The 25,718-nt window shown below is 45.8% G+C and overlaps 1 long non-coding RNA gene across 1 annotated transcript in view; it reads right to left on the bottom strand.

Moving 5' to 3' along the window:
- Positions 1 to 200: 200 nt before the first annotated feature.
- The window catches only part of LOC141050852 (uncharacterized), a 40,806-nt gene continuing 15,288 nt past the window's right edge, over positions 201 to 25,718 (bottom strand). The window contains exon 2 of the long non-coding RNA XR_012220536.1: positions 201 to 519. This is a non-coding gene — a long non-coding RNA (uncharacterized lncRNA). The remainder of the gene's footprint in view (positions 520 to 25,718) is intronic.

Below are 25,718 nucleotides of genomic sequence, written 5' to 3'. Positions count from 1 at the left end.
GCCCGCACCTGCTATTGGTGTTCAGTCCCTCAGTGGGATCAGCTGCTACAGCCAGACACCGCCCTGCAGTGGTACCTGGCAGCTACCTGCCGCATAAGCCTGACCTCACCATCAGAGGCTCCAGTGAACACCAAGGTAACTGCTTAGTTGTAAGAGTACGAGCAGGTACGCAGGATGCAGTGACGAGCAGGAGGCAGAGCAAGAGTTAACGGGTACTTTATACAGAAAAAGGAAATCACAGTATTCGCTCCTCGCAGAGAGCACGAGAAATTGACCAGTATAAAGTGTAAACAAATTATAAGCAACAAACGGTGCAGGGTTAGAAGCGGGATTAAACAAGTTAACTTATCAGTCCTGAGGTGCACGAAGAAAGAGATTGGAAGATCCCACGATGGCGCCATAATGGGTGTGAGACGTCGTTGAAACGGTCCCGAAAATAGTTGTGACGCAGTCTCTGTACTGAAGCGGTGTTTCCTAGTTGTCCCCGGTTCTGGCATACGATGTGGAATGGCCGGAGTTCTGTGGCAAAAAGAGCAGAGTATGGAGTCCTGGAGCAAAGCCTGCGGCTGCATTGTCGGGAGCCACATGGTGAGAGGAATCAGCACTATGTCATGTGCCCGGTGTAGATGGGAGCACCGGTCTGTCTGGACCCACACGGTCAGAGGTCAGAAGGGAACTAGCATCAGAAGCTGCACAGTCAGTGCATTCAGGGGGAATTAGGTGGCGGAGTGGGTTCGATATTTGGCCTGGGTCAGTGGAGTCAACCTTCTCTTAGGTAAGCTGCTTCCTTCCTGCCAAAAGCCCCAGCTTCGCGCGCTTTCCCCTTTTTATATCCAACCCGCCCCCTTCAGTCAGGTGCTCAGGTTTTCTCTATACAGAAAGTCCTTCCCCCGGCAACACTGAGCAGCTCTAACTTGGTCCATCCTCCTACATAGTCACGCCCCTTCCAGGGTAGCCTGGTTGTGGTGCAGTGGGGCCACAATCCCATGCTCACGCCATCCACTCTGGGCTTGAGCGTTACAATTTCGCAGCTGTCAGGCAGCCGGAACACATGTAGGGATTGTATAACAAACAGGCAATCCCTGCATGTGTTGCGGCTGCCTAACATCCGTGAGACATGCAGCCATGGGGACTCGCACATAATATTCGAGCATGTCACAGACACTCGGTTAGCACATGAGAGTGCTTAGATAACACCTTATCTGAGCACGTTCGCTCATCTCTAGTAGACACCTATACATGTAACTTATTTACAGCAGTGAAATATCCCTGCGTTCTGATTCATAGAAGACAAGACATGACCTCACACAGCAGAAATTAAGGTGTAATGAGGTGTGAGCAACAGAAATGTCACAATCCACAGGTTACATCACCAGCTCCTGAGGTTTAATCACTAGTAATTGCATCTAGTAAAGGCCTTTTGACATGTATTGATCTGCGCATAGATTATACACTTGTTAACAACCTTGCTAGCAGCCAGATTTCTTCAGAAGGACAATGTCCGCTCTATGGTCTGATTACAGACTATAAATTCCTAACAAATAAAGTAGTAATGTAGATTCAGCAGGTGTACACCATCATTAGACATCAAGGGTCCAATTCATTATTGCATTTGCCCCATTTTTGTCTAGATTTTGGTGTTTTTTGCCTGTTTTTTCATTTGCGCCTAATTCTTCTTAAAAATTACATCTTTCTTTAACCCCTTAAGGACCAAGCCACTTTGTAGGTTAATGATCAGGCCTTAATTTTGAAATCGGACCACTGTCACCTTATGTTGTTATAACTCTGGAATGCTTCAACGGATCCCACTGATTCTGAGAATATTTTTTCGTGACATATTGTACTTCATGTTAGTGGTAACATTTCTTTGAAACAACTTGCGTTTATTTATGAAAAAATGGAAATATGGCGAAAATTTCTAATAATTTGCAATTTTCAAACTTTTAATTTTTACGCCGTTAAATCAGAGAGATATGTCACACAAAATACTTAATAAATAACATTTGCCATATGTCTACTTTACATCAAGACAATTTTGGAAACAAATTTTTTTTTGTTAGGAAGTCATACCGGTTAAAAGATGATCAGCGATTTCTCATTTTTACAACAAAATTTACAAAACCATTTTTTTAGGGACCACATCACATTTGAAGTCACTTTGAGGAGTCAATATGACAAAAATTACCCCAAATTGACACCATTCTCAAAACTGCACCCCTCAAGGTGCTCAAAACCACATTCAAAAAGTTTATTAACCCTTCAGGTACTTCACAAGAATTGAAGCAATGCGGAAGGAAAAAATGAACATATAACTTTTTTTACCAAAAATTTTACTTCGGACACAATTTTTTTATTTTGTTAGGGGTATCAGGAGAAAATGAACCACAATATTTGTTGTGCAATTTCTCCCGAGTACATGTGTGTGGAGGAAGACCTTAGGCGCAAGGAAGGGCTCGGAAGAGAAGGAGTTTGAGGTTTTGAATGTAAAATTGGATGGAATCGAGAGCGGACGCCATGTCACGTTTAGAGAGCTCCTGATGTACCTAAACAGTGGACACCCCCCATAAGTGACCCCATTTTGGAAACTAGACCCCCCAAGGAAATTATCTGGCTGTGTGGTGAGCACTTTGAAACCCCAAGTGCTTCACAAAAGTTAATAACGTAGAACCGTGAAAATAAAAAATCACATTTTTTTCAACAAAAATGATCTTTTTGCCCCCAATTTTTTTTTCCCAAGGGTAACAGGAGAAATTGGACCACAAAAGTTGTTGTGCAATTTGTCCTGAGTATGCTGCTACCCCATATATGGGGGGGACCACTGTTTGGGCGCATGACAGAGCTCGGAAGGGAAGGAGCGATGTTGTTCTAACTCCAATCCTAACCCCAACACACCCCCAACCCTAACCATAACCCTAACACACCCCTAACCCTAATCCCAACCCTATCCCTAACCTCAGTGCCAACCCTAACCCTATTGGAAAAATGGAAATAAATACTTTTTTTATTTTATTATTTTTCTCTAACTAAGGAGGTGATAAAGGGGGGTTTGATTTACTATTTACAGCGAGTTTTTATAGCGGGTTTTTATGTTTGACAGCTGTCACAGACTAAAAGATGCTTTTTTTTTAAGAAGCTTTTGCATCTCTGTATTTTGAAAGCTATAATTTTTCCATATTTTGTCAGACAGAGTCATGAGAGAGCTTATTTTTTGCGGGACAAGATAATGCTTTCAGTGATACTATTTTTATTACCATTTTTTTAATCACGTTTTATTCCACATTTTCCAAGCGTTTTTTTTACGGCATTCACTGAACAGGTTAACTAGTGTGACACTTTTATAGATGGGATTTTTACGGATGCAGCGTTACCAAACATGTGTACTTTTTTTGTTTATTTAATTTTTTTTAGATAAAAATGTGTATTTATTAGTGGATTTTTTAAAATGATTTAAGATTTTTTTTTACATATTTTTAAAAAAGTTTTCCTTTTTTTTACCTAGTCTGTTTATGGGACTTTCTCTTTTTTACTTTGGTTGCAGGTATAATACATTGCAATGCTCCAGCATTACAGTGCGTTATACCTATGGTGAAAGCTTCTGAGACCATGCTGTGAGTGACGCCGAGCGCGCGGCATCGATGTGTACCTTAGTTACCAGCGCACTGGTGCAGAGAGCTGGTAACTAAGGTACACATCGGGTTTCTAAGCGCGCAGCACTTAGAAACCCGACGTTTACCTTAGTTACCAGCTGCTGCTTGCTGGTCTCCAGCCTGTCACACGCAGCGATGCGTGCTGGCCAGCGGGAGACCAGCGATCAAAAAAATGTCCTGGGCATTCCAGGGCGATCAGCGATAACCGGCAGGGGGGCCGGTCGCTGGTAAGTGTCACACACAGCGATCTCGGTGGTGAAATTGCTGTTGCGTCACAAAACTTGTGTGATGGGGACTTTACACATACAACACTCATCTAGGATACTACTGGTGAACGCCAAGAAGCCGGCAGTATGTATATAGTATCACTAAATATATACAATACTAGCTGAAGAGCCCGGCATTGCCTGGACATAGTAACCAACTATGGTTAGTTATAACAAATTATTGTCACGCTCGCGCCTTGGCTGAATGGCGCGAGCCGGGAGTTGTGGCCCCACTGTGCCACAGACCAGACTACCCTGGAAGGGGTGTGACTGTGACAGCTACCTTGGTCTTCACTGGAGCCTCTGATGGTGAGGTCAGGCTTGTGCGGCAGATAGCTGTCGGGTGCCACTCCAGGGTGGTGTCTGGCTGTGGCTGCTGATCCCACATGGAGACAAGTCACTTGGACAGGTGTGACTGACAGGCAGACTGAGACACAGGGCAAGAAGGTACGACAGATACAGGGCAAGCAGGCGTGGCTTGGAGACACTGGGCAAGCAGGCGTGGCTTGGAGACACTGGGCAAGCAGGCGTGGCTTGGAGACACTGGGCAAGCAGGCGTGGCTTGGAGACACTGGGCAAGCAGGCGTGGCTTGGAGACACTGGGCAAGCAGGCGTGGCTTGGAGACACTGGGCAAGCAGGCGTGGCTTGGAGACACTGGGCAAGCAGGCGTGGCTTGGAGACACTGGGCAAGCAGGCGTGGCTTGAGACACAGGACAGGCGGGCACGGCTTGAGACACAGGACAGGCGGGCACGGCTTGAGAAGGAACAGGTAGGGGCCTGTTCACACAGCAGGTGCAGGTATGGATGCAGGCAGGCAGGCGTGGAATATGAAGGAACAGGTCTGGACCTGTTCACACAGGAGGTGCAGGCAGGCAGGAGTGAAATAAGAAGGAACAGGTTTGGACCTGTTCACACAGGGGGTGCAGGTGAAGGCAGAAATGCAGAGAGAAGCTGCAGAAAGAGGTTCTGCAGTGGCAGAAGGAGCTGTGCAGGCAGAGTGGCTGAGGATCCGAGCAGGCAGAGCGGCGAGAGTGCAGATGCACAGATAGAGCTGCGAGAGTGCAGATGCACAGATAGAGCTGCGAGAGTGCAGATGCACAGATAGAGCTGCGAGAGTGCAGATGCACAGATAGAGCTGCGAGAGTGCAGATGCACAGATAGAGCTGCGAGAGTGCAGATGCACAGATAGAGCTGCGAGAGTGCAGATGCACAGATAGAGCTGCGAGAGTGCAGATGCACAGATAAAGCTGCCAGAGTGCAGATGCACAGATAAAGCTGCCAGAGTGCAGATGCACAGATAAAGCTGCCAGAGTGCCGATGCACAGACAGGGAGGACACAAGGAAAGACACAGCAAGGAAGGGAGCCACGGACAAGGAGAAAGGGAGACTGATAGACAAAGGTAAGACTGAGTTCAGACAGAGAGACAGGGACAAAGACACAAGGACCAGGATATTCAGCCTCCTGGCAGGCGAGCAGAGAACAGACAAGGCACTGGGAACAAGACTCAAGGGCCAGGATATTCAGCCTCCTGGCAGGCAGACAAGGTACAAAGCAAGACTAGGAGGACCTCCAGAGAAGGAGATACACAGAACAGGGCCTGGCTTCCTCAGCAGCAAGATACTAACTGAGATTAGACATTGCACAGGCAATGTTTCAGTGGGAGTGGTGTAACTAACTAGTCAAGGGCTCCAGGTGATTGGTCAGGGACAGATTACACAGGTGCACCCTGACTGCATAAGAACCAGAGAGTTCAGGCGCCGCCACCTATACACACAGTCTGGAAACATGGAGAGCAGAGGCACAGAGCTGGCAACAGACAGAATTCACAGCATGGCTTGAAGCAGAAAGTAAGTTGGTGTGCGGGGGATGGGAGGCCATGTAGTGATGCCAGCAGGGTTGTTACAATTATAATGATTATATTGCACATAAAAACATTTCACATCATATATTCAACACTACAGATTTGCAACACAAATTAACTAAACGATTACCCAAGTATTGATAGTATTTTATTTTCAACTCATTCAAGATTTTGGTTTTTCCTTTCAGTGCACAGATTTTTGGCAGTTTCAAGTCTTGAACAGACCACGTAAAGTTGACCATGAGAAAAACATGGAGATTGCAAATCTACTTTCAAGGACTGTTAATGGACATTGCAAATAGCAGTTGAACTGGAAACTGGAGGTGTTTAAAATCAAAAACAAATCAGATGGGATGAGTGGAATTCTTAGAATGAAAATGTCCTCTCCTTTGGCACATCCTGTTTCTGAGCTGTGTATCTAACCCTATCCTGTGTGATAATGTCTGCTGAGCTGTGTACCTAATCCTCTCCTGTGTGATACTTTCTGCTGAGCTGTGTTTCTAATCCTATCCCGTGTGAAACTGACTGCTGAGCAGTGTATCTAATCCTATCCTGTGTGATACCATCTGCTGAGCCATGTATCTAACCCTATCCTGTGTGATACTGACTGCTGAGCCGTGTACCTAATCCTATCATGTGTGTTACTGACTGCTCAGCCGTGTATCTATTCCTATCCTGTGTGATACTGACTGCTGAGCCGTGTATCTATTCCTATCCTGTGTGATACTGACTGCTGAGCTGTGTATCTATTCCTATCCTGTGTGATACTGACTGCGGAGTCATGTGTCTAATCCTCTCCTGTGTGATACTGACTGCTGAGCAGTGTATCTAATCCTATCCTGTGTGATACCGTCTGCTAAGCCATATATCTAACCCTATCCTGTGTGATACTGACTGCTGAGCTGTGTACCTAATCCTATCATGTGTGTTACTGACTGCTCAGCCGTGTATCTAATCCTATCCTGTGTGATACTGACTGCTGAGCCGTGTATCTAATCCTATTCTGTGTGATAATGTCTGCTGAGCCGTGTATCTAATACTATTTTGTGTGATATAGTGTGCCGAGCTGTGTATCTAATCCTATCCTGTGTGATACTGTCTGCTGAGCCGTGTATCTATTCCTATCAGGGTCGGACTGGCGCACCGGGATACCGGTGAAATGCCCGGTAGGCCCCTGGGCCCGAGAGAGGAGGAGGAAGAAAAAAAAAAAGGGACGCGGGCCCTTTAAAACTGAAGGAGGCCGAGGCAGAGGCGCATGGGCTCATGCAAGCTGTTACGACCCACCGCTAGGACCAGGGCCGGCGGCACCACCACCAAACGAACCAGGTAGGCACTGGGGGCCCTGGGCGAACGGGAGTGGGACAGACAGCATGGGGTCAGCGCTGGTATCGGCGCCCCCTCTAATAACTCACCTCTCCTTGTTCCGGCAGCTGCAGTGTCTTCAGTGCCCTGTGACTCTGCGACGTCTCAGGGCAGAGGGAGCTATGACATCATCACTGCGTGCTCAGCCTCTCTGTCCTGAGCGTTGCAGAGTCTGGAGAGACACTGAGTGAACAGGACCTGCGGTGGGAACAGGAGAGGTGAGTACTTGATTTTTTTTTTCTTCATGTATGCAGGGGAGGGCCATAATATGCTGCATGGAGGAGCAGGGGGGGCTGGGGTCTCATAATGTGCTGCATGGAGGAGCAGGGGACGCCATAAAGTGCTGCATGGAGGAGCAGAGGAGGCCATAATGTGCTGCATGGAGGAGCAGGGGAGGCCATAATGTGCTGCATGGAGGAGCAGGGGAGGCCATAATTTGCTGCATGGAGGAGCAGAGGGGCCATAATGTGCTGCATGGAGGAACAGGGGATGCCATTGTATGCTGCATGGAGAAACAGGGGGGGCGGGGGCCCATAATGTGCTGCATGAAGGAGTAGGGGAGGCCATAATGTGCTGCAATGAGGAGCAGCGGGGCCATAATGTGCTGCATGGAGGAGCAGGGGAGGCCATAATGTGCTGCATGGAGGAGCAGGGGAGGCCATAATGTGCTGCATGGAGGAGCAGGGGAGGCCATAATGTGCTGCATGGAGGAGCAGGGGAGGCCATAATGTGCTGCATGGAGGAGCAGGGGAGGCCATAATGTGCTGCTTGGAGGAGCAGGGGAGGCCATAATGTGCTGCATGGAGGAGCAGAGGAGGCCATAATGTGCTGCATGGAGGAGCAGGGGAGGCCATAATGTGCTGCAAGGAGGAGCAGAGGAGGCCATAATGTGCTGCATGGAGGAGCAGCGGGGCCATAATGTGCTGCATGGAGGAGCAGCGGGGCCATAATATGCTGCATGAAGGAGCAGGGGAGGCCATAATGTGCTGCAATGAGGAGCTGCGGGGCCATAATGTGCTGCAATGAGGAGCTGCGGGGCCATAATGTGCTGCAATGAGGAGCAGCGGGGCCATAATGTGCTGCATGGAGGAGCAGGGGGGGCCGGGGGCCCATAATATGCTGCATGGAGGAGCAGGGGAGGCCATAATGTAATCTCATGCCGTGGCCGGTGCAGGAGGGCGGTTGCCCCCACTGGTACAAAATCCAAGTGGATACTACCTGTCCCGCACTGCCAATGATGACGGGGAAAAGGCCTATGCGCGGAGTCTGGCTCGCTCTCTCCGCACAATCCCTCGAGAAGTAAGGCTGTGGGCCAGAGGTGCAATACAAATAGTTATAGCTGCATGCACCCCACCCAATAACCCCACTCCCATCTTGGCATACCTTGAAAGATGGCAACTTTCATGCCAAAACCTTCTCCAAATGCCTGGACTACTCGAGGAGACCACAAGATCTGTGAGTGAACACACTCCCACATGGAGTCCTTCACCACAGATACATGAAGGCCCAATACAACAACAGCAACAACATAGCCATTTTATGTCTACAGCTGGACCACACCATTACAGTCATGGCCAAAAGTTTTGAGAATGACACAAATATTAATTTTTACAAAGTCTACTGCTTCATTTTTTCTAATGGCAATTTGCATATACTCCAGAATGTTATAAAGAGTGCTGCAATGAGGAGCAGCGGGGCCATAATGTGCTGCAATGAGGAGCATCAGGGCCTTAATGTGCTGCATGGAGGAGCAGGGGGCCCATAATAAGGTATGAAGGAGCAGGTGCCCCATAATACTGTATGGAGGAGCATTTTATGGGGCCCAAAATACTCTATGGTGGACTATGAGGTGCCCATAATACTGTATGGCGGACTATGTGGTTGCCCATAATACTGTATGGCAGACAATGTGGTTGCCCATAATACTGTATGGCGGACTATGTGGTGCCCATAATACTGTATGGCGGACTATGAGGTGCCCATAATACTGTATGGTGGACTATGAGGTGCCCATAATACTCTATGGTGGACTATGAGGTGCCCATAATACTGTATGGCGGACTATGTGGTTGCCCATAATACTGTATGGCAGACAATGTGGTTGCCCATAATACTGTATGGCGGACTATGTGGTGCCCATAATACTGTATGGCGGACTATGAGGTGCCCATAATACTGTATGGTGGACTATGAGGTGCCCATAATACTGTATGGTGGACTATGTGGGTGCTCATAATACTGTATGGCGGACTATGTGGTTGCCCATAATACTGTATGGTGGACAATGTTGGTGCCCATAATACTGTATAGCGGACTATGTGGTTGCCCATAATACTGTATGGCAGACAATGTGGTTGCCCATAATACTGTATGGCGGACTATGTGGTGCCCATAATACTGTATGGCGGACTATGAGGTGCCCATAATACTGTATGGTGGACTATGAGGTGCCCATAATACTGTATGGTGGACTATGTGGGTGCTCATAATACTGTATGGCGGACTATGTGGTTGCCCATAATACTGTATGGTGGACAATGTTGGTGCTCATAATACTGTATGGCGGACTATGTGGTTGCCCATATTACTGTATGGCGGACTATGTGGTTGCCCATAATACTGTATGGCGGACTATGTGGTTGCCCATAATACTGTATGGCGGACTATGTGGTGCCCATAATACTGTATAGCGGAATATGTGGGTGCTCATAATACTGTATGGTGGACTATGTGGTTGCCCATAATACTGTATGGCGGATTATGTGGTTGCCCAAAATATTGTATGGCGGACTATGTGGTTGACCATAATATTGTATGGTGGACTATGTGGACCCAATCGGCAGAACGTGGAGCTTTTATCCCCATTAGACTGGAGTGGCATGTCTGACTTGATCACTGATCCATTCATTCCCTCCGTAGCTGCACTTGTTTTTTCATAGAAGCCCCAAAGAGAATGAATGGAGCTGCGGTCAGATATCCCACCTGCCGCTCGATTTTAAAATGGGGATAAGTGTCCTATCAAGGATAAAACTTCCTCATTCTTCCAATCGGTGCAATTTCTAATGGTCGGACCTAAGCGATCACCTATCCTGTGGATCCCATGGATCGGTGATAACTTGTTTTAACCAAAGAACCCCAGTAATGTAAGCTACTGTAATTATACATCCCAGTTATGGGGGCGCACAGTAGATGTGCAGGCGCCGCCTGTGTTTTACAGCCGAAGCTCCACTATAATGGGGATAACGACTGACAGATATTTGCATATAACTGTAGGGTGGGCCCCTAGAGTCCATTCCCCTGGTGGGCCCCAGACACCCCAGTCCGAGCCTGATTGCTGAGCCATGTATCTAATCCTATCCTGTGTGATACTGACTGCTGAGCTGTGTATCTAATCCTCTCCTGTGTGATACTGACTGCTGAGCCATGTGTCTAATCCTCTCCTGTGTGATACTGACTGCTGAGCTGTGTATCTAATCCTATCCTGCGTGATACTGACTGCTGAGCCGTGTATCTAATCCTATCCTGTGGGATACTGACTGCTGAGCCGTGTATCTATCCCTATCCTGTGTGATACTGACTGCTAAGCCGTGTACCTAATCCTATCATGTGTGTTACTGACTGCTCAGCTGTGTATCTCATCCTTTCCTGTGTGATACTGACTGAGCCGTGTATCTAATCCTATCCTGTGTGATATTGACTGTTGAGTGGTGTATCTAATCCTATTCTGTGTGATACTGTCTGCTGAGCCGTGTATCTAATACTATTCTGTGTGATACTGTGTGCTGAGCTGTGTATTTAATCCTATCCTGTGTGATACTGACTGCTGAGCCATGTATCTAATCCTATCCTGTGTGATACTGACTGCTGAGCCGTGTACCTAATCCTATCATGTGTGTTACTGACTGCTCAGCCGTGTATCTAATCCTATCCTGTGTGATACTAACTGCTGAGCCGTGTATCTAATCCTGTCCTGTGTGATACTGGTGCTGAGCTGTGTATCTAATCCTATCCTGTGTGATACTGACTGCTGAGCCGTGTATCTAATCCTATCCTGTGTGATACTGGTGTGATACTGGGCTCCCCCTGCAGTCTGTGTCAGAGGGTGGTCTGTGTTGGCACGGTAATAAATTGTGTTATTTCCAGCTTTACAGAAGGACAATAACACCATAGAAATGATAATAGGCCAAATTGTTTGGTGAATTGGAACGCGTGGGGTTAAAATTTCGCCTCACAACATAGCCTATGACGCTCTCGGGGTCCAGATGTGTGACTGTGCAAAATTTTGTGGCTGTAGCTGCAATGGTGCAGATGCCAATCCCGGACATACACATACATACATACATACATACACTTTTTCCCCATTATGTACCTAGGGGCAAAATTGTTTGGTGAATTGGAATGCGTGGGGTTAAAATTTCACCTCACAACATAGCCTATGATGCTCTTGGGGTCCAGATGTGTGACTGTGCAAAATTTTGTGGCTGTAGCTGCGACGGTGCAGATGCCAATCCCGGACATACACACATACATACTGTACATACAAACATACACACACACATTGAGCTTTATATATTAGATGTAATATGTTACTAAATATCACTGACCATAATAAATGGTTACACCTGATTAACATAAATCATACCAAAAGAAAAAAGGTGTAGATAACCATATCATTTACAGAATAAAAATAAACTTTATTAATGCATAATATAAAATAAGTACATATACAACTAACCAAGAAGTCATCCACAAACCAGTAGGTTAATATTATATACAGTAAAATACATTCAGTCTAGGAACATGATAATAAACATTTAAGGAATTACAGGACCAACATATTATAAACTGTGAAGAGTAAAGTATAGATAATAAATGATCAATAGAGTGGTCTGTAAGGATATGTGTCCCCTTCAGGCATAATATAGAAAAGCAATTTACCCAGACTAAAAGAATGTAAGGTAAGAAACAATATATTTATTTACCAAAACAGGACTGTAGAACCAGATATCCCTACACGCGTTTCGGTGCCAAAGCCTTCTTCTGGGGGAGTGGTCTTAGGATTTACCCAGCATCCTTTAATATAACCCAGTGTTGTATGATGCCATATCTTTGGTGTTGATTGGCGCATGTGACTCCCCATACACACCCACCAATCGCATCATCAGAAGCGTCATGACAATGCTGTGGGCACAAGACCCAAAGCCACGCCCACGTGGTCATGGAAACGGGTGCCAGAAAAGGCCAGCACAGTATCACCATAGAGTTTCAACTGAAGATGATAGAGGGGGGGAGGAGGGTGCACATGTTCATCCCCGCAGATGGTGACTGCCCGTGCTCCCCCACCAGTTGCATCATCATCAGCGCCACAGAGATGCTGTGGTGACATGACCCAAAGCCACACCCACACACTCATGCAAATGGGCTCCGGAACAGGCCAGCACAGCGTCACCATAGAAACGCGACCGAGGATGAGAGTAGATGGGGAGGAGGGCGCGATGTGCACAGTGACAAAAGGCGATTGCCCGCACACACCTCCAGTTCATTCAGCAGCAGCGCCATGGCTACTCTGTGGTCACATGACTCAGGGCAGAGACCGTCAGGATGTTCCACTACAATCCCTTCTTACTACTAGATTCAGGCTGCTGCTCAGCCAACCCATTCCTGTCGGACTTCATGGCTTCTGCTCGGGTAGCTGCTCTTTCTTACAGGCTGAAGAACAGATGGTCTCTAGACGGTCATGGCCAGACGTGGCGGTTTTCCCACAGGCGTCACCCATCTGGTCTGTTTCTGGAAGCTTGGGAGGGAAGTCTTTGCAGAAGACGCTGAACTAGGCACATTGAAGACTTTACGGAAGGCCACCAGGAAGGCCTGTAGGTGCGAGGTGATAGGATCCCCTGCTTCACAGAGGGGGTTGAGCCATTTCAAGGCATCTACTGCTAGGTAGGACATTAGAAATCCCACCTTGGCCGCATCAGAGCAAAAAATTTGTAGTGCTGCAAGCACAGCTCCAGGAACAGACGGCACTGCTTTGGATTGCCATAGTACCTTGGCGGATCTGCTGGGGCGGATTTCACTCTGGGAGCGCAAGTCGCATGTTGAGTATATATGACTGCAGGCAGGGCCACCATCAGGGCATTATGGGACTCGAGCAGAGGGGGCCCGCATCGGGCCCCATCTCATCTGTTCATCGGGCCCCAGCGGCAGGATTCTGCCGATGCAGTAACTGAACTTGTGTCCGTGATGCTGTTTCAGTTAAACTCTATTGCCGTGTGGGCCCACACAGCAATAGTTAAAAGTCACCAGCCAATCGGAAGATGACAGCTGACATCATTGTCATTCGCCTGCGAATGCGCGCTTGAACTGCATGGAGGGAGCATCGCTGCAGGAGCGCGGCCAGGTAGGGAGAAAGGGATTTTTTAAATTTTTTTTATTGAAAGCGGCATGGAGGCAGGATGGGAGACATGGGGGCAGGATGGGAGACACAGGGGCAGGATGGAGATACAGGGGGCAGGATGGAGATTCAGTGATATTTGTCCCTTGTATGTGATATCATTGGCAATTTTAAAAATTGAAAAATAAATAAAAATATACCTAAATTGTATTGGACAATATTTTAACAAATGATTAATAGGATAGAGTAGAGCTTGGCCAAATGAGTCTACCTTGTGGTGGCGGCTTAAAAAATTTTTTGGCCAAAACAAAAGCTGCTGGCTGTATGTTTAATCTGGTGATGGGAACTGTTAATGTGGGATAGGTGAGAAGTGGAGTTTTTCCAAGAGAGCGGTGGGGCTGTGGACAGTTCGAGGGGTGGAGCCTGGGCGGAGTCTCAAGGGGGCCTCGAATATTTTGCCAGTATTGGGCCCCGAAATTCCTAGTGGCAGCCCTGGCTGCAGGGACTGCGACTTGGGCTGGTGCAGCAAAAGTCAGGGATTCAGATTGGGTAAAAAAGTTTGTCCTGTCACTCATGCTGGCAAAAATAAGTTCATCTTGCTCCGATAGCTAAGGACTATGGGACTCAGTGGGGACCATGGCCTGAGCAAACTGTAACACTCGCGCCTAGACTGGATGATGTGAGCAAGGATTGTGGCCCCACTGTGCCACAAACCAAACTTACCCTGGATGGGCATGACTAAGCAGCTACCTTGGTGTTCACTGGCGCCTCTAGTGATGAGGTCAGGCATGTGCGGCAGGTAGCTGCCAGGTACCACTCCAGGGCGGCATCTGTCAGTAGCAGCTGACTCCAAAGACAGGCGAGTACGGCTGACAATCTGGCAGGCAGGCGGGTGGGCACGACTGACACTCTGGCAGGCAGATGGGCACGACTCAGTCTGGAGGGACAGAAACTGTTTCAGGAAGAACTGGGACACTGGCAGGTACGAGTGCGATATGAGGACATGTCGTACCAGGTTCAGGCTAGACGAGCAGGAAAAGTTTTGGGAAGTACAGGGAAACAAGCAGGCACGACTGGGATACAGGGACGTGAGCAGAGCCGCAGGTGTAGAAAAGGAGCAGAAAGAGAGGACACCCTGCCGCGATCAGCCGCTCTCCCCCCGTGAGCACGGCTGATTGTGTATGACGTACTATCCTGTTCATGGGCATTAAGGCCCAGGGCACATGGACGGGATAGTATGTCATATGTCAGAAAGGGGTTAATAAAGTTTAAAGTGCTAATGCAAAAAGGATCACAAAGAGGTATATGGAGACAGTTACAATAGTGGTCCAATAGGATGAGATGGTATTGGGACTGTATGCACCAATGTGGAAAAATAAGTACCGTAGGTAAAATCCTTTTAATAAATATAAATGGAAAACGCAAGCATACAATCCAAATGCTAAGGAAATCCAATAGTAAGGGTTGCCATAAATAGTAAACAATGATCTGATAATTGCCCACTTGATATAGACGTAATAAAGGGTTAATAGGGTTAATAGTTAGATGCTCATGAATGCAGTCTGAAAGTGGTGAGGAAGGTCGCCCCAGAGTTCTTTGTTAATTTGTTTTTATCTTGGGTTTTATCTCTTTAGTGGCCAGTGTGAACACGTGCCTACATGCTGCGTGTACAACTGTACATCAACACTTTGCAAATATGGGTGTGGCCTCCCTTTTATCTGAGGTGGACATTGCACTCACATAGTTAGCCATGGATGGGTATCCATTAGTCGGGGTCTTGAACCTGCTCAGCCCTAAAGGTACTGTCACACTTAGCGATGTACCAGCGATCCCGACCAGCGATATGACGCGGTCAGGATCGCTGGTACATCGCTAAGTGGTCGCTAGTGAGCTGCCACACAGGCAGATCTCACCAGCGACATAGCTGGGGACGGGGGTCGCTACTTACCTGTCAGACTAGGCGATCCTGCGTCCTCCCGCCCGGCTCCATGCGTCGCTCGTCGTCACAGCAGGAAGCGCCACAGGAAGCTGACGACGAGAAACAGTCCAGGACGTTCTCGTGCGATCAGCGATAACCAGCGGGGGAGCGGTCGTAGGTAAGTATCACACACAGCGATATCGCTAGCAATATCGCTATAACGTCACTAGTTATAGCGATATTGCTAGCGATATCTCTTAGTGTGACAGGCCCTTAATTCTTATTTTATGTCATTTGACATATGGTAAGGTTTAATAATACTAGCTGCTCAGACCGTCCCAAATAGGGTCTTCGTGATGTGGTAGGATGGCTTTTACATTTATTTAATCAAAATTATGTTAACTCAGTGCTCTGCATTATTTTCATGCACTATGGCTATTTATTTATTGACACAGGTTATTAATCAGTTTGGCACAAATTATGCCTGCATGCTAAACGTCAAGGCTCATTCACATGTTGGTTTTTAACGTACAAGTGCTATCCGTTTTTTTCATGGATAGCAATCGTACCTATGAAAGCCTATGGGGCTGTTCACATGTCTATAATTTTTTGGGAGACAAATAATTCATGCAAAATTTTGAAGACATGTCTGATACTGAACTGAATGTCAGCTCAAATTCTGCAATGAAAGTCTATGTGTCTGTGAAAAAATTTGACAGCACCTGCATGCTATCCATGTGCTATCCGTTTTTCTCTGACTGATGAATAGGAGAATATGGGGAACTGTTTTTTCTTATCAGTGGAAAAAACTGGTGAATCTCGGTCTGTTTTTCTTGCACGTAAAAAAAACCTGACTTCTGACTGAGTCCTAATAAATCTGTCTAAAAAAACTGCATTAGAATTCTGAGCCAACGTATACCAGAATATGGGTGCAGCAACCTTAGTAAATGAAAACGAAAAATAGTCAAAAATAAGCATATGTAAACCATAATAAATGCTGAAGAAATTAACTTCAATCCAAAAAGTAAGGCCAAGGCCTAACAGCAATAGGGAATGGAAATGCTCCCATTAGGAATAGACACAGAAAAAACGGAGCAGAGAACACCATCCAATAAAAAAACATTAATTTATTGATTCAAATAATTGACAATACAAAAGTATACATACCAATAATGGCTTATATAGTAAAAAGGAAAAGGAGGGATACTAAGGCCAAAACAGAGGTACACATGGTGATCCTGTGACCAAGGGTTATAAAGTGTATAAAGCGACAATATGGTACAACATGGTAAGTCCCGGGCAAAATACCCATACAAGGTGTAATGGATATTGTCTAGAGCATTAAGCAAGTCAAATGCCCCACAGTATCTAAATAGTGTCACTTACCCATGATCGCCAGTGCGCCAATGTGCCCCTCTGTGACCCCCAACCTTAGTAAATGTGGACCCTAGAGTTCACTTATTTTGAAGAAAATTAGCAGGGTGAAAAGTTGAGACTTGGGCTGCATTTTGCTAGGTTCGCAACTAATAGATTCTCTATTGCAAATGTAAGAGGTTATAATGTTGATATCTGCCTTTAACCCCTTTAATGTTTTGTCCCGATGTATACAGTGGGGAAAAAAAGTATTTAGTCAGTCAGCAATAGTGCAAGTTCCACCACTTAAAAAGATGAGAGGCGTCTGTAATTTACATCATAGGTAGACCTCAACTATGGGAGACAAACGGAGAAAAAAAAATCCAGAAAATCACATTGTCTGTTTTTTTTTTTTAAATTTTATTTGCATATTATGGTGGAAAATAAGTATTTGGTCAGAAACAAAATTTCATCTCAATACTTTGTGATATATCCTTTGTTGGCAATGACAGAGGTCAAACGTTTTCTGTAAGTCTTCACAAGGTTGCCACACACTGTTGTTGGTATGTTGGCCCATTCCTCCATGCAGATCTCCTCTAGAGCAGTGATGTTTTTGGCTTTTCGCTTGGCAACACGGACTTTCAACTCCCTCCAAAGGTTTTCTATAGGGTTGAGATCTGGAGACTGGCTAGGCCACTCCAGGACCTTGAAATGCTTCTTACGAAGCCACTCCTTCGTTGCCCTGGCGGTGTGCTTTGGATCATTGTCATGTTGAAAGACCCAGCCACGTTTCATCTTCAATGCCCTTGCTGATGGAAGGAGGTTTGCACTCAAAATCTCATGATACATGGCCCCATTCATTCTTTCATGTACCCGGATCAGTCGTCCTGGCCCCTTTGCAGAGAAACAGCCCCAAAGCATGATGTTTCCACCACCATGCTTTACAGTAGGTATGGTGTTTGATGGATGCAACTCAGTATTCTTTTTCCTCCAAACACGACAAGTTGTGTTTCTACCAAACAGTTCCAGTTTGGTTTCATCAGACCATAGGACATTCTCCCAAAACTCCTCTGGATCATCCAAATGCTCTCTAGCAAACTTCAGACGGGCCCGGACATGTACAGGCTTAAGCAGTGGGACACGTCTGGCACTGCAGGATCTGAGTCCATGGTGGCGTAGTGTGTTACTTATGGTAGGCCTTGTTACATTGGTCCCAGCTCTCTGCAGTTCATTCACTAGGTCCCCCCGCGTGGTTCTGGGATTTTTGCTCACCGTTCTTGTGATCATTCTGACCCCACGGGGTGGGATTTTGCGTGGAGCACCAGATCGAGGGAGATTATCAGTGGTCTTGTATGTCTTCCATTTTCTAATTATTGCTCCCACAGTTGATTTCTTCACTCCAAGCTGGTTGGCTATTGCAGATTCAGTCTTCCCAGCCTGGTGCAGGGCTACAATTTTGTTTCTGGTGTCCTTTGACAGCTCTTTGGTCTTCACCATAGTGGAGTTTGGAGTCAGACTGTTTGAGGGTGTGCACAGGTGTCTTTTTATACTGATAACAAGTTTAAACAGGTGCCATTACTACAGGTAATGAGTGGAGGAAAGAGGAGACTCTTAAGAAGTTACAGGTCTGTGAGAGCCAGAAATCTTGATTGCTTGTTTCTGACCAAATACTTATTTTCCACCATAATATGCAAATAAAATGAAAAAAAAACAGACAATGTGATTTTCTGGATTTTTTTTTCTCAGTTTGTCTCCCATAGTTGAGGTCTACCTATGATGTAAATTACAGACGCCTCTCATCTTTTTAAGTGGTGGAACTTGCACTATTGCTGACTGACTAAATACTTTTTTTCCCCACTGTATATGCGGTATCTTAATATTGATGCATAGTCTTTGTTGCTAAGTGTACATATGTAAAGTATTGTCTGTTGTCACTGCATTGGATTTATCTGTATCTGCTAGGGAAATTGAGTTACCTCGGGTTGGCCACTAGATGGGGGTATAATGCTAAAGGGGAGTATTACCGCAGATTGGCCACTAGATGGGGGCATAGGGACCATAGTTATAGTAGGCATAAGGGAACCATTGTGTTCATAGTTAAACATAGGAGGGGAACAGTGGGATAAGTTAGGAAGGACTTCCTGATAGGAGCCAGTCAGGGCGAGGGCACCCATTAGCTCAGGATGGCTGGCTAGCCCTGGGCAACATCGTGTAAGGCAATGTTCAGCTCAAGCCAAAGGCCCAGCATATTGTATCCATGACAGGATTGTTACAGAGGGATCTACAGCAGCAGTACTAGCAGCGCAGTATAAGTGGGTCTGCGGTTGCTAGTAAAGATTAAGCAGTACGGACACATTTCTTAACATGTGGCAGCTTATCTCATGGGCTGATGCCCTCAAAACCAGGGCAAAACGGCTGAGAGAACACCCGACTGGAGTGTGGCTGGGCACCGAAGATGCTGTGGGACCATTCGGCATGGTCCGCCCCGGAAGCGGGCTTAGTGACAGAGAGAGAAGGAAAGGGACAGAAGAGGAGTTGCATGTTGTGAACCTTGATGATGATGATGATGCTGGAAAGAATATGAATATGCTGTGTACAAGTCTCAGTAAAGTTGATCCATTTAAAGTTGATCTTGACTGTGACTCCTGTTATGAATGGGTCACCGAGGAGGATAGCAGGCCCAGGCTAAGCCACAGAAAACCAGAGAGGTTGGTAACTAAGCGGATTGCAGACCCCTGATCCTGTGCACACAAACAGCAGTAGCCGTGGAGCGTACCTACGATGATCCTAGACGCCTCGGCACAGCCAGAGAGCTAACTAAGCCTAAAGCAAGACAGGGGAAATCTAAACTGCCCCGGAGCAGACCCCAAAGGAATAGCCCCCAAACATATGTTGTCGGTGAGACAAGATGAAAACACAAATGCAGGCAGAAAAATAGACTGAGCAAATGATGGGGCCAACACTGACTAGACAGGACAGGAAAGGAAAGACACTGTCTGCAATCACGCAAAAAACCCTGCAAAAAGTCCAACACGTCTGATGCACAAAAAACACTGAAGTCGCACGACTTCGCCCCCACTATAGCAGCACTCTGGTATATTCTGAAAGCAAAGCAAAAAGAGACCAATATAACAGGACAAAACAAACTGGCACAAGCAGTAACATATGGGCGGTGATTCAGCACATCCCCAGCCGGAGCTAGCTGACCCGCACAAAGCAGAGATAGACAAAACCAGATCAAATGCAAGCAGAATAGCAAATGAACCACTTAGTTGAACCATGCAGGGAAAGAGCAGGAGCCATTAGACCTCAGAAGGCACAGGAAGAAAATCACCAGCAGGGATACAGGGAGTCAGCTGTCTTAAATCCCAATCAGAAACCCCAGATCTCCAATCGTCTTCCTCATTATCAGGTGGCAAGCCTCTGTCAATCAGATCTACCTCCAGTAACCACCAGAGGGAGCCCAGAAAGAGAACTCGCAACCCCTCTGTCAATCTGACCAGCTCCACTACCTTCAGTAATCACCAGAGGGAAGCCAGAGAGAGAATTCACAACAGTACCCCCCCTTGAGGAGGGGTCTCCGAACCCTCATCCATGCCACTAGGCTGGTCAAGATGGGCCCAGTGAAAAGCACAAACCAATCTTTCTGCATGAATGTCAGAAGCAGGGACCCAAGAATTATCCTCCTCGGATTCATCTTAGAAGTCACCGGATCTCTTTGGGACAAAACGGCTCCTGCACCAATCTCAGAAGCATCTACCTCCACCTGAAATGGGAGTGAGGCATCAGGTTGCCACTGAACCAGAGCAGAAGTGAATCTCCGCTTAAGCTCCTGAAATGCCGAAACTGCCTTTGGAGACCAAATCACCACATCAGCGCCCTTTTTGGTCAAATCAGTAAGTGGTTTAACAATACCAGAAAAATTACTTATAAATTTACGGTAGAAATTAGCAAAACCCAAAAACTTCTGGAGAGCCTTCAAAGAAGTGGGCTGAACCCAATCATAAATGGCCTGTATCTTGGCCGGGTCCATTTCAATAGCAGTCGTGGACAAAATGAATCCCAAAAATGAAATTCTCTGTACACCAAAAAGGCACTTCGATCCCTTAACAAACAGAGAATTTTCCCTCAAAATCTGGAACACAGTCTGGACATGTTCCACATGAGAATTCCAATCACTGGAAAAGATCAAAATATCATCCAGATAAATGATCAAAACTTATCCACAAAGTCCCGGAAAATATCGTTCTTAAAAGACTGGAAGACAGAAGGGGCATTAGTGAGCCCAAAAGGCATCACCAGGTACTCAAAATGTCCCTCCGGAGTATTAAACACCATCTTACATTCATCCCCGTGCTTGATGCGAATAAGATTATACACCCCCCTGAGGTCAAGCTTGGTAAACCAACAGGCACTTTTAACTCTAGAAAATAAATCAGAAATCAGGGATAATGGGTACTGATATTTAACAGTGATTTTGTTAAGGGAACGATAGTCAATACATGGCCTTAATGAACCATCTTTCTTGGCCACAAAAAAAACACAGCACCTAAAGGTGAAGAGGATGGTCTAATATGACCCTTCTCCAGCGACTCCTTGATATAAGATGGCATAGCATCATGTTCGGGAACCGATAAGTTGAAAAGCCGACCCTTGGGAAATTTACACCCGGGCATTAACTCAATTGCACAGTCATAACTCCTATTAGGAGGCAAAGACGCAGATGTACTCTCACTGAATACATCAAAAAGATCAGCAAAATAGTCAGGAATATCATGAGACTGAGGAGAGGTGGAGAAAACAGGAGTGTCATTAAGAACACATTGACAACCCCAACTCACCACAGACACAGATTTCCAATCTAAAACAGGATTATGAGTTTGAAACCAAGGAAAACCCAGAACAGTAGTATCATGCAAATTGTGCAACACCAAAAATTTACAATTTTCTTGGTGGTCTGGGGCGACCCGCATTATCACCTGGGTCCAAAACTGGGGTTTATTCTCCGCCAAAGGAGTAGCATCAATACCCCTCAAAGTGATAGGAGTCTGCAGGGGTATTATGGGAAAACCACAACATTTAGCAAAGTCCAAATCCATCAGATTCAAAGCTGCTCCTGAATCAACAAAAGCCTTAGCGGAAAATGTAGACAAGGAGCAGATCTGGGTAATCGCCAGAAGGAACTTAGGCTGTACACTGCCCAATACAAATGTGTGAGCTAAACGCTTTTCTCATATAGGGCAGACAGCAATAGCATGAGAGGCGTCCCCACAGAAAAAACACAACTTATTACGCCTTCTAAACTCCTGATGTTGCGCCCTAGACAAAACCCTATCGCATTGCAAGGGTTCAGAAGTTCGTTCAAAAGGCGGCAATGCCTCTCGTGTAGTTTTATGTTCACGTAAACGCCGATCAATTTGAATGGCCAATGACTTAGAGTCGTCAAGACCAGAGGGAACAGGAAATCCCACCATAACATCTTTTACGGTTTCTGAAAAAACCCTTCCGAAATAGAGCTGCTAGGGCATAGTCATTCCATTTAGTAAGGACCACCCACTTTCGGAATTTTTGACAATATAACTCTGCAGAATCCTGACCCTGGTTCAATGCCAATAAGGTTTTCTCAGCTTGATCAATAGCATTAGGTTCATCATACAACAACCCCAAGGCTTGAAAAAATGCATCCACATTAGCCAAAATAGGATTTCCGGGTGTTAAAGAAAAGGCCCAATCCTGGCAATCGCCGCGCAGCAGGGAGATGACAATTTTAACCTGCTGCACAGAGCTCTCCGATGAGTTAGGCTTCAAAGCAAAAAATAGTTCACAATTATTCTTGAAATTCAAAAATTTAGATCGATCCCCAGAAAACACATCAGGAATAGGGATTTTTGGTTCAACAGCAGATGACTGAGCGAGATAGGCAGAAATTCCCCGCACTTCAGCAGCGAGCTGCTCAACACGATCAGACAATTGCTTAGTCTCCATTTAGAAAAAAAAATCCTCTTACAGCTCCAGAAAAAAAGAGGAAAATATATATAAAAAAAATTGACATTTTTAAAAAATTTTTTTTTTCCTTCTTTAGAGTACCCTAGAGTCTACTGTTAGGCTGGTGATTCTGTTATGAATGGGTCACCGAGGAGGATAGCAGGCCCAGGCTAAGCCACAGAAAACCAGAGAGGTTGGTAACTAAGCGGATTGCAGACCCCTGATCCTGTCCACACAACTAGCTGTAGCAGTGGAGCGTATCTACGATGATCCTAGATGCCTCGGCACAGCCGGAGAGCTAACTAAGCCTAAAGCAAGAAAGGGGAAATCTAAACTGCCCCGGAGCAGACCCCAAAGGAATAGATAGCTCCCCAAACATATGTTGTCGGTGAGACAAGATGAAAACACAAACGCAGGCAGAAAAATAGACTGAGCAAACGATGAGGCCCACACTGACTAGACAGGACAGGAAAGGAAAGACACTGTCTGCAATCACGCAAAAAACTCTGCAAAAAATCCAACACGTCTGATGCACAAAAACACTGAAGTCGCATGACTTCGCCCCCACTATATCAGCACTCTGGTATATTCTGAAAGCAAAGCAAAAAAATACCAATATAACAGGAGACAAAACAAACTGGCACATGCAGTAACATAAGGGCGGTGATTCAGCACATCCCCAGCCGGAGCTAGCTGACCTGCACAAAGCAGAGATCGACAAAACCATATCAAATGCAAATAGAATAACAAATGAACCACTTAGCTGAACCATGCAGGGAAAGAGCAGGAGCCATTAGACCTCAGAAGGCACAGGAAGACAATCACCAGCAGGGATAGAGGGTGTCAGCTGTGTTAAATCCCAATCAGAAACCCCAGATCTCCAATTGTCTTCCTCATTATCAGGTGGCAAGCCTCTGTCAATTAGATCAGCTCCACTACCTCCAGTAACCACCAGAGGGAGCCCAGAAAGAGAACTCGCAACCCCTCTGTCAATCTGACCAGCTCCACTACCTTCAGTAATCACCAGAGGGAAGCCAGAGAGAGAATTCACAATAGACTCTGTTATTTCTAAAGTGGATCCTGAAGTCCTCCAGAAACGTACAGAGAACTCTGATGGAGCTGTGAAAGACACTGCAGGTATGCTGAGTGTTGGGCAGCGTGTTTATGTGATGGGAGGCCAGGGCACACTGTTGCAAATGTTAGTGGCCACGACTACAGCCCTGGCCGTCCCTCACACAAATCTCATCATAAAAAAAAAGTCTTGTGCGGCATGCAGCACTTTATTTATTCTAAGTAAAATGATGGAAAATGATGGTAAAAATCCAGCAGATTTGTATTTGGTGGGTGTTATGTGACAGATTCGGCATTGCAGTCATGAACCCAGTCTTACCCACATTCAATCAGTATTGATATTTGCAAATTAGCGTAATATTATATGTGTACGTACAACCAAAACTGGAGATAAAATAATAACCTACAATGTAAATTCCAAGATAGCATTACTAATCATCAACAATATTAGTGAAGAAATCACTTATTAATTCAGTCAAGCTAAGTACATGCAAAATAAAGTTAAAACCTAAATCAGGTGACCCATAGAGCCCCCCAAACAATCTGGTGCATCATAATCTGCAAAATAAGACATATAGCTCAAAACATGGCATATCCCTGAGGGCTAGAATTACGAGAAAAATTGAGTCTCACAAAAATATCTGCAGTGCTGAAATCTGTGTAGTCATTTTTTTTTGCCAACATTAACGAGGAAGGACCCTGTGAAGACTTGAAACTCGTAGGGGAAATGTGCCTTGAAGACAAATGAGAAGCAGCAGAAAGAGACCTTTTGCTCCCCAGCCAGCCAATTCCTGCTGATTCTAATTTTAGACCTATAATAATGCAAAAGTAAAGGGAAAAACTGCTGTCTGTTCAATCAAGTTTGCTGGGAGCCTCATTAACAGCTTCTAAAAGTTCATTACAAACAGCCACATCCCATTAATGCTGTTCTGTGCAAAAAGACTGTTGAATAAATAGAGCAAAGCAGATTACTTGGATTCCGAGCTCTCCAGAGATGACGTTCTATTAGGTAAAAAACAGTGTCCACAGCTGTATTGTGAAGGACAGGAGGATTGTTTCCTGAGAAAGCTTGTTAAGGCATTTCCAAAGGTGTTACTATGAGGGGCTACATTATACCCTATGAGAGGGCTACATTATATTCTATGGGGGGACTCCATTATACCCTATGAGGGGCTACATTATATTCTGTGGGGGCTGCATTATACCTTATGGGGGGCTGCATTATATCATATGAGATGGCTGCATTATACTCTGAGGGGGCTACATTATTTTCTATGTGGGGGCTGTATTATACCCTATTAGGGGATGCATTATACCCTATGAGGTGGCTGCATTATATTTTATGGGGGTGCTGCATTATACCCTATGAGGGGGCTAAATTATATTCTGTGGGAGGATGCTACGAGGGGGCTAAATTATATTCTGTGGGGGGATGCATTATACCTTATTGGGGAGCTGCAGTATATCATATGAGAGGGCTGCATTATTCTTTGAGGAAGCTACATTATATTCCCTGTGGGGGCTGCATTATACTCAATGGAGGAGCTACATTATACCCTATGAGGGGATGCATTATACCCTATGAGGGGGCTACATTACATTCTATGTGGGGTCTACATTATACTCTATGGGGGAGCTACATTATACCCTATGATGGGATGCATTATACCCTATGAGGGGGCTACATTATATTTTATGGGGGTGCTGCATTATACCCTATGAGAGAGCTACATTATATTCTGTGGGGCGATGCATTATACCTTTGAGGGGCTGCATTATATCCTATGAGAGGGCTACATTATATTCTATGTGGGAGCTGCATTATACTCTATGGGGGAGCTACATTATACCCTATGTGGGCT

The sequence above is a fragment of the Dendrobates tinctorius genome, unplaced genomic scaffold (assembly GCF_039654945.1).
Source record: "Dendrobates tinctorius isolate UK_male_01 unplaced genomic scaffold, ASM3965494v1 ptg000154l, whole genome shotgun sequence".
Taxonomy (NCBI): domain Eukaryota; kingdom Metazoa; phylum Chordata; class Amphibia; order Anura; family Dendrobatidae; genus Dendrobates; species Dendrobates tinctorius.
The sequence above is the reverse complement of the archived record's forward strand: the minus strand, read 5'-3'. Positions and strand labels throughout refer to the sequence as shown.